This window comes from Epinephelus moara, chromosome 17 (assembly GCF_006386435.1).
Source record: "Epinephelus moara isolate mb chromosome 17, YSFRI_EMoa_1.0, whole genome shotgun sequence".
NCBI lineage: Eukaryota > Metazoa > Chordata > Actinopteri > Perciformes > Serranidae > Epinephelus > Epinephelus moara.
The window spans coordinates 16,149,673-16,159,917 of NC_065522.1; positions in this window are offsets into that span (position 1 = coordinate 16,149,673).

The following is a 10,245-nucleotide window of genomic DNA, read 5'->3' on the forward strand; positions in this document are numbered from 1 at the left end:
GCCACAAATTTTCATTTCGGTGCATCCCTAATTTTAGGCAAACCATACAGTTTGAAAACAAGGCGTGGCTGTAACCAGCATGACTGTAACATGCTCATGTTTAACCCAAACAATGTGTCATGTGACTGTAGTAGGTTCAGATCGAGGTCGGAACACGTTCTCGCCACAAATGAACCACACTAGAGTTCGTTTGTAACCGGACCGAGATCACCTCTTAAAGAAGGTCTTGGTCTGGTTGTTTTGGTGCACACCCGAGTGTGATTGCTGTGTTCACACCTGCCCAAATGAACCGCACTTAGGGGGCAAACGAACTTGAGTTCAATTGAACTGAACCAAACAGGGCAGGTGTGAAAGCAACCCTATACCCAGCTAGTTTGTTGGTGCTGCTAACTTCTTCTACCTGCCCACAACCCCAGAGCTTTCAAGTCTTTCGAGTCTTTATTGACAATTATCCAGATCCAGAGCTCTACACAGACGCTGACCAGCTGTTTTATTGTCTATTTCACAAGTGAGCACTCAGGTCGTGGCTGACGATCGGACCTCACAGTGAGACGACAAAAATCGTGAGCTTGGCTTGACATCGACGATGATTTACTTGTAAAGTGGGAGTTAGAATTAAACAACGTTTCTAAAATGGGCTCAATTTGAGCTAGCTAGCAACAGCATGGTACGTTGGCGTGTCTCTTCGGGTGTTCGCCACCTCAAACCTTACATTCAGTTTCCCCAACATACTGTAATTACAAGCCTGCTGGTATTTTTCGATGGACTACTTCAGCAACTACATGGAGTACACAATGGGTTTCGTGTCTCCCTGGCAGATACTGCTATCCTGTTGGTGTACATGTCAGGTCCTCTCCACGTGGGTTATGGCTCCCCACTGTTCAATGGTCAAATCAAATTCCTGCCAATGTTGTATCCCTCCTGCCGATCCTATTTGACTTTGACAAACATCATAATACTGAAGGCAGATAGAGTCGAAATGCCGTAGAGCTCATAAACAAAGATTTTCTTTCTTCCTCTGTCCTTGTTTTCCATTTTTCCCTCTTTTCCTTCTCGTCTCTCTTCTTCCCTTATTAACTCTCATTCTTTGCCTCCGATCAATAACACTCTCCCATCTCATCCCTCCGCCCAGTCCTCTTCTATCCAGGCTGTCTATTTACTACCCATACCATTACCTCTTCCTCCTCCTCCTCTTCCTCCTCCTCTTTTCAATGTGATTCCTTCTGTCTCCCTCCTCCAGCTCTCCTCTCCCCTCTCTTCTAAACCCTCTTTTCTTAACGCCTACACCGATCGATTTTGATTCATCTTATGCATCTACACTTTCCGCCTCCTTCTGCCTTCATTCAACCCTCTGTCAATATGCTTCCTCTTTTTTTGTCATCTCTCCTTTCTCTCACCTCCATAAACCTTTTCTATCTTTTCCTTTGCAGCATTTGCTTTGTTTGTATGTTTGACTTAAGTTGTGGGAATGTTGCATCTCACTGTAGTACGTCGCAGTGCCGCTCTCGGCAGTGTCAGTTGGCCAGTTTAACATTTAAGTCCAGAGTGAAATATTCTGACAAAGATGTCATGAATGCCTTTGAAACTTGGTACAAACACCCATAAGTCTTCACAGAATGAATCCTAATGACATTAGTGATCCCCTGACCTTTTATCTAGAGTCATTAACAGGTTAAAACACTTTTGTTAATCACAGGAGAGCTGAATTTACAAAGACCTGTCATAGTTCTGTTACTTTTAATGTTAAATTAAAGCTTCTGTCCAAAGTGGAAGCAACTAAAACAGCAGAGGAAAAGAAAGCTATAAAGAAAGAGTTTAATCAAGTCAGGAATAAAACTTGAGGACACAACAGAAACCTTGCACACTGATTCCGATGCGTTTAATTATGCACTATGTTCCTCTGTCTTGGCGCGGCTGTGTCCCGCCACCACATTTTCTTCACTGATTCTTGGTCAAACGTCTCGAAAGGTTTCTGATGGATGCAAATCGAACCTGTTTCCAAAAGTTTTAATGACGGACGAAGTTTCCGAATTCCGGAATTTCAGACTCAGCATGCAAACATGATTAATACAACATGAGGTCGCATTTATATCTAAAAGTGCAATAATTTTGGACGAACAAACGGACTCAGTGTGCAAAGGTCTTGAGAGTAGAGCTGCACCGATTGATTGTTTAATTGATTACTTGTTGACTATCAAATTAATCACCAACTAATTTGATTATCTATCAACTGGTTGTCGTAATTTGAGAAAAAGAAAAAGGTAAAAAATGTTCTGATTTCAGCTTCTTAAATGTGCATATTTTCTGATTTCTTTACTGCTCTACTTTGGATTGTGGACAAAAAGACATTCGACAACATTATCTCCAGCTTTGGGAAACACTGATATACAATTTTCAGCATTTTCTGACATTTAATAGACCAAACTACTAATTGATTAGTCTCGCTCACCAGACCTTTCTCAAGAAAAGAAAGGTCTGGCTGGGCCGACTCTCACTTTAAGATTGGAGAAAAAAACGCCCCGGCTGCTTGTATTTCTTTCACCCAATCACAATCGTTCTGGGCGGTGCCACAGTAACGGTGCACTTGCAAAAATATTGGGGAAACAGGTTTTGGTGTAACACGCCCACAAAAATATCGCCTACAGGACACGAACCACGGCAGAAAAATGGCTACATCCCCGCAAGATCAAACACCGCAAAAGTTAGTAAAGGACGTGTTGAAAACTGCAACCGGAGGTGGTATGGCGGGACTTCAGCGGGTGGCTCGTTCCGCCCAATGAGAGGCTGATCTATGCAGCGAACTTCCGCCCACTCAGACTACTAATTGATTAATTGAGAGAAAATAATCGACGACGAAAACCGTCAGTTGCAGCCCAAATGAAGAGAGCTACGCAAACTAAAAGGATTCAAAACAGGAGCTAGCAAAACTTCCGCTGAACATGTAATTGCCCCTACTAATTTCAGATTTAATGTGTAAGATAATGCTAGCTTAGTAAACAAGTCCACAAGAAGTCAAAATTTACATGTTTTCCCATTAGCGTTAAGTTTTCTGTTGTATAATGAGCCTCACATTTGGCCACTGTGGTGCTGTATTCACAGTAGATACAGATTACGAACACAACTTTGTCCATATTTAATTTGTTCCTTTCTTTATTTTATCCATTAATCACAAATAAGTTTTGACTTTAAAGACAGGATGTTTTCAGCATCACACAACTGGCCTAAATGCGGCACTTATACATCTTCATCAGTTTGATATCACTATGTGTACTATGAGTTTGTGTCAGACTCAGGATGGTGGACTATTTGTCAGATAAAAAGGGAGATAAACTGAGTCGAGGTGACGCTGCTCTCCACCTCTCTCCTCTGTCTCTGTTATCGGCAGGTTCTGTAATGTGATGGATGGAGCAGACCTCCGCGCGTCTAGACCATAATAATCTGCTTTCGCATTGTGGTGATTTAGCCACTAAAATTCATTCTGCACAGTCTGGTGGTCTAAATGGCTTCAGCTGGAGGATTAAAGGTGCTATCAGTGATGCGTTTGAGTTTTGTGATGTGAGTTTTCACTGAGTTTTGTGATGTAGGGGTGATGACCCTCTTAGATTTGACTTTTAGAAACTTTTGTCCTGTCACTGGGAATTTCATCTTTTCTGGAGACATTCATCGCATTCGATCATAGGGCCCAGGCTCTGACAGGTGAGCTAGAGGTCACTAGGGCAGCCCCCTAACAGTCGACCAAACATTAGTCCACCAGAAATGTCATTAGTCACAAGATTTCATTGGTAATTTAGTCACAGAACAAACAAACGAGCAAACATGAAACTCTGTTAGGAGCTGTGCCTTGTCAAAAAAAATCAACATCTATATGACTGGACTATGTGGAAATTTAATTTGAAAGGACAGACACAGGAAGTGACCACACTGAGTAGAGATGCGCAGATGGCATTTGAGCGCACCCGAATCCTCGTGCACTCATCAATCATCCACCCGTAAATAAATAAATATAAATACTTTTTTTTTTTTTTTTTTTGAAAAGTGCTTTATAAATAAAGGTTATTAAATACAAATATAACTGACATATCCACCCGCAATGCACCCCAAATTAATTGCAATGTTAATTTTTATTAAGCAGCAGTAGTTGCAGCCCTATGGGTGCTCCAGAACTTCTGGCCTCAGTCCAAGGATTCACACACCCTCCACCTCTGAACAAAATCAACTGATTCCAAAAGTAGGTTCACCTGTGGCTAACGTTAGCATGAAGATAGCATGCAAAAAAAGACAACCTAAAGCTTACCAGGAGGCTCATTTCTCCTCTTTTGGTACAAGCCAACTGCCTCAAATCACATTACTGGACCCTTGTTACCAAGTCACATGTAAACTTCAGCATACATGCCGACCAGATAGGGCAATTATGAAACACTGAACTTTGACCAAGCTGGTAAACAGGGTCGAAAATGCTGCAAAGTGATGAAACACTGCACTGTGGGGACTTGCACAAGCAGAGTAGCTGCTGCATTATTGCTAAATACATGTGTCATGCAAAAGTGTGTGTGTGTGTGTGTGTGTGTGTGTGCGTGCGTGCGCTCTGGGTGGTTTAAAGAGGGCTTCTCTCCTGTCTCTCAAGCTAATGAAACTGGACTCCTCTCCTTCTACACACTCCTCCTTTTCCTTTCAACCTCACCTTTCTTCCCTCGGCTCTACCTCTGCTTCTCTCCCTCCACTACTCCCCCGTCGGGTCTTGGTGTTTATATAAGACGCGCAAAGTTAAAATAACCTTTCTCCGCGCGGACATGTAAGTGTCCGCAAGAAGATAAATCTACACACATAAACACACACGCTGACGGAAACACATGGCCAGCGTGTTTTGACAATCTTCCAACGCGCTGATGCTGTATTTGTTTAACAAAATGACCTCCTAAATTTAGACTCCATATCCCCGAGGAGGCTCTAAAAATGGAGTCAAGTCCCTGCGTGCGCGTGCCTGTTTTTATTACATGTGTAATGCGTGCACTGTCTGGATTCTTGTGGCTTCCAGAGGAATTCTTCTGGTTTGGAGGATTTTCATAGAGGGTGAAATCAACAGCAGTGTCTGTGGTCATCTTTTGGATACTCGACTGTGAGAAAAAGGCCGCTCCTCGTTCGAGTGTTTGTGTAAATGACTGTGAAAGTGTGTGTGTGTGTTCTGAGCACACCTTTGTTGACACAAATATGTCATTTCTGACTTCCTCCTCTAACTGGATCAGGTACAGCAGCGTATGCTGTGGAAGTGGAGGTGTACAAAGCTGAGGATTACAGTATGTGTGTGTTTTGATATGTAGGCGGGTTATTCTGTGTGTTTCTGTGGGTGGGCGCCCGCTGTACATTAACTGGAATGGTTTCAGTCTTATCTGCGTTTCATGGTCATATCATGGAAATCTGAAACTCGTATAAGCACACAAGGACGCGATCGCTGCTTGCTCTACTTAACAAACTCATGTGTAATGAAATTGATTTTCTCTGCATCCAAATGTGAAAATATGAATAATTTAACTAGATTTATTGTATCTATCACGATGCGTTTAAAGCCCCCCTCCGCTTAAAGACGTGTCTTGCTTATTGTCACTACTTTTGGATGTCTGAATGATGTACTGCTTTAAAAGGATGTTTTCACATTCATCTGCTGAAGAGGGAAAGTTTGTGTATGAACATCTTGACTCTTAAGCCCCTTTTACACTGCCAGATTTTTGGCGAATGTTGGGCCGTTTTGCATGCAAGCTGCGAGCGTTTAGACACACAGAGCTGGATTGGCGAGTCGATATGAGGTGCCCAATTTTCCACCGAGTAGGGATAAACATATAAGCGGAACCCTTTTTGGTTTAAAAAGAACGAGGCGCCCTTCCGCCATGGGAGGGGCTGTTGATGACTTGTGGGAGGGGCTGTTGACGACGACGCACGTGCGAGCCACTGGCGGTGGATAAACAGGAAACAGCTGATAGCAGGAATTAGCGAGCAGCTAGTAGCAAGAGGGAAACACAAACCTGACAGACACTGTAAAGATGAGCAACTGGGGAGACAAGGAATTGTGCGCACTCCTTGCCCTTGCAAACGAAGAGGCCATTAACTGTCAGATGACGGGGACGGTGAGGAACGGGCCGATGTATCAGAGAATTCGCTGAAGGACTGACCAGCCGCGGCTTCCCTCCCACGTCAATGTTTACGTCACACACTGAGCTACACGTTTTGTTACTTGCTCACGCCCCCCATTGCCCCAAAAAAGGCACATTCTGTATAAACAAAAGTAGGTAGGTGGCATTTTGCTGCACTCCCCGATTTTGTTTTTATACTGCCAATGCTGAAAAAAGACTGACTGGGCTTTCCTGCAAATCTGCACAATTCCTGTTTAAAAAGGGCATGAGTTTAACACATGTATGTATAAGCAGGGTTTTGTGACCCTACAAGCAGTGTGGGATCAATCACGGTCAAGTAAGCAACTTACTAAGGCTGTATCTAAAACAAAAACAGCACAGAATCCACCGCCCCATCAAACATCAACAATTATTTTCTTGCCAACAACCAATGCTGAAAAGATTTCTAGGATGAAGGAAGAAGAACAGGAGGAGAGGGGGGCGACCGTGAAGACAGACAACAGGTAAAAACTAAAATACCAACAGGCAGATGGTGTGCTGAAGTTTGCCTCCGTGTGGTAACGACCCCTCTGTTGCAGGTGGGTGTGCGCCTGCATGTGTGCATTTATTTGTGCCAGCGTTATACTTAAAGTATGCATCCATGCGTGATCGTGTGAAAGCCAGTTAGTGTGTGTTGCCTGTTAATCTGAAAGGCAACAGATTGTTACACAGCATGCCTGTACACTCACACTGACAGACTTCTGCAATGACCGAGGGGAGAAGGAAAGAAAAAAAATGAAAGACAGAAAGAAGAAACCGTATGAGAAGCAAGAAAGAGTGACAGAAGTACAGAAAAGGAGGTAAAAGGCATGAAAGAGCAAATGAAAGAGAAAGCAAATGACACAAGTGAAGACTGACAAAAACAGGAACAGAAAGAAATGATAAAAGACAGAAGTAGAAAGAAGAGGAACTTGATGCATAAACAAAGAGAGGACGGTTAGGGATTTACCATATACAGTAACAGCCTGTTTCTAGAATAAGCTCGGTTTCTCAAACATAGACGCGGGGCGACAAAAATAGACTTTCTACAAAGGAGTTCACTGAGTGGTTAGCTGGTGGTGCAGAAAGCATGACAAACTTCTGTGCGCACGCTCCGTCTGTGAGCCTGTGATTCCTCCGCCTATTCATCAGACTGGAGGGAATCCTGCGCCTGAGCAACGCTAACACACTGCTGCACACACACACACACACACACACACACATAGGGAATTTAATCATGATCTTATCATGTGCATGCATTCGCTTGTTCTTCTGCAAACACGTTGCACAAACACGCTCAGTGCTGTACTGTAATCTGTTCGTGTGTAATTAAAACATGAGGAAGTGTAGTCGCACACATGTTCTGCATACTCACAAAGCTATAGGTAATAAAGTCACATTAATAATACATGCAAAACATTTAATTATCTTAAGATAACTGTTGATGTTTATATCAAATAGACCTTTACAAGTAAATAAAGCCGTCTATGAGTTCACCAGTTTGTAATCTAATGAGATCATCACTGAGAAGACTGAAGGCTCCTTGTGACCTCTCTACAGAACTCATCATCAATGATCTGTCACTGCCTTGGATGGAGCTCATTACACTTTTGTATTCTTAAAATGGGAGGTCACTGACACAAAATGCTTCTCATGTTATACAGGGATGCCATCAAGTTGGGAGAGCAGCGAGAGACTGTCTTTTGTTGTTGTTTTCTATAGAATCTAGTGCTGTAGTACTCAGGGTTGGTCTTGGTCTTGAGACAGCTTTTTGAAGTTGTCGGTCTTGTCTCAGACTCGGACTCTCTGACATTTTTTATTGGTCTTTTCTTAGTCTCTGACAAAGACAACACCTGATTGTATTTCAAGAGCGGTCAAGACCACAACAAAGGGGATATCACTAAGAAGAAGACATAGGAAGGACCTATACATGCATTAAACTGAGAGATGTCAGAGCGAGGGGGCTGCCCATGGATGAGCACCCAAAGCAGTTGGGGGTTCGGTGCCTTGTCTTGCCACCTCCGCAGTGCCCAGGAGGCAAACTGGCACTTCTCTAGCTACCAGTCCACCATCCATATTTGGTTAAGACAGGGACTTGGGCTGGCAACCCTCTGGTTCCCAACCCCAAGTCCCTATGAACTGAGCTACTGCTGCCCCACTAAACTGCCTGAACAAAAAAAGTTGAATAAAGACGTCAAAGCTGTTTTTAGCTATGTATTAGTCTGCTCATAGAAAACAATCTCACCTGTGCAATGCCTTTTGATTATTTTACCCATGCATTTCTCATGGTTCATGAACACACAATCAGTATATGGCAATAAAGGAGGTGAATGAAGAGGAACCTTCATTAGTTTTCTGTGGGTCCTTTTATGGTAAGTGTGTGCTGCAGTGTGGGACTTGCACTAGTCCAGTCTTGGTCTTGACTTGGTCTCTGCCTGCCTTGGCCTTGGTCTTAACCTGGTCTAGATCCTTCAAAGTCTTGGTCTTGTCTTGACACACCCTGGTTTGGGCCTTGACTTGGTCTCTGTCTGCCTTGGCCTTGGTCTTAACCTGGTCTAGACCCTTCAAAGTTTTAGTCTTGTCTTGACACACTCTGGTTTTGGTCTTGACTTGGTCTCTACCTGCCTTGGTCTTGACCTGGTCTCGCTCCCTCAAAGTCTTGGTCTTGTCTTGATACACTCTGGTTTTGGTCTTGACTTGGTCTCTACCTGCCTTGGTCTTGACCTGGTCTCGCTCCCTCAAAGTCTTGGTCTTGTCTTGATACACTCTGGTTTTGGTTTTGATTTGGTCTCTGCCTGCCTTGGTCTTGGTCTTGACCTGGTCTCGCCCCCTCAAAGTCTTGGTCTTATCTTCACGCACTTGGTCATGACTTGGTCTCTGTTTCAGTGGTCTTGACTACAACACTGAAGCATTAGAAGCAAATATATCCAGACTTTCACATCCCTAGTTTGGGGTCAACCTCCAAAAACACTGGTTCCCACACTTCCCATAATGCAACTTAAAGGCAATGTTTTGTTATCTCATTCCTGCCTGGTTAACACAAACATCATGACCAGTGAGCTGATACTGTTGTGTTAAATCAGTGGAGTCGTGATAACACTTGTTGCTAGGTGACTGACAATAAAAACGGACTTTGCCTTGGTCCATTTTAAATAAAGGTTGGTGTTTTTATGTTTCTTGCTTCTCAGTGTCATGACAGAAAGAAGGAACAAAACTCCACTTGTAAGTGCTCGTTGCCTTGTATATCTGCAGTGACATTTCAGCTACTGAAAAGAAGTTAAATATAGGGATTACATAATCACATTTCTTAATACATAGACATGTAATTCAATTTGTTCTTTACTGCTGATCCAGTGGTAAAACTAGAGGGAAATCTGCTTAATCACTTCGAGGCTCAAAGCAGCAAGTAGGCACTTGTAAAACACAAACACAACCTGAAACATTCAGTGTTTCTGTTTACAGTACCTGGTGGAATATGTTGCTTAATATCAATAAACAATTTGATAAGAAAGAAATTACCAGTTAAAGTCATTTCTCGAGCAAATCTGGCAAAGATTTGCTCATTCCAGATTCTCCCTCTGGGTGCCATTTGAGAATTTACAACACCAGGACCAATATAAGAACCCTTGAAGTAATACAGATACAAATACAGTACTTCATTTACCTTTTTTCTACTTCAGTCACTACTTATCATGTTATTGTTTGCATTCAGTTGCGTAAAATGCCCCCAGATGCCATGGACTTGAAGTATAGCCACATTTTGCGGTACCTAATCACATGTTGCATTAAATCATAGAGCACTTAAAGTGATTTGCAGTGAGCAAAACCATACAAATATTTTTTTCTGTCTCTGGGATACAAAAAGGATCGGATGAAGGTATCGTTTGACTGAAGACATTTCGATACTACTTGGTTCTGGGTTATTTCAGAGTACTGTTATTTAGCCCTGGAAAAAATGTTGGGTTTTGATGTGTCACTTGGACAGAAAATGCAATTTAACAGTTTCCCCGCCACTGACAAGATTTTCCGTCATTTATGAAAGAACACTTCCTCAACATTGACGAGATTTTCCGGAAATCCTTATTTTCACTGTTATAGGATA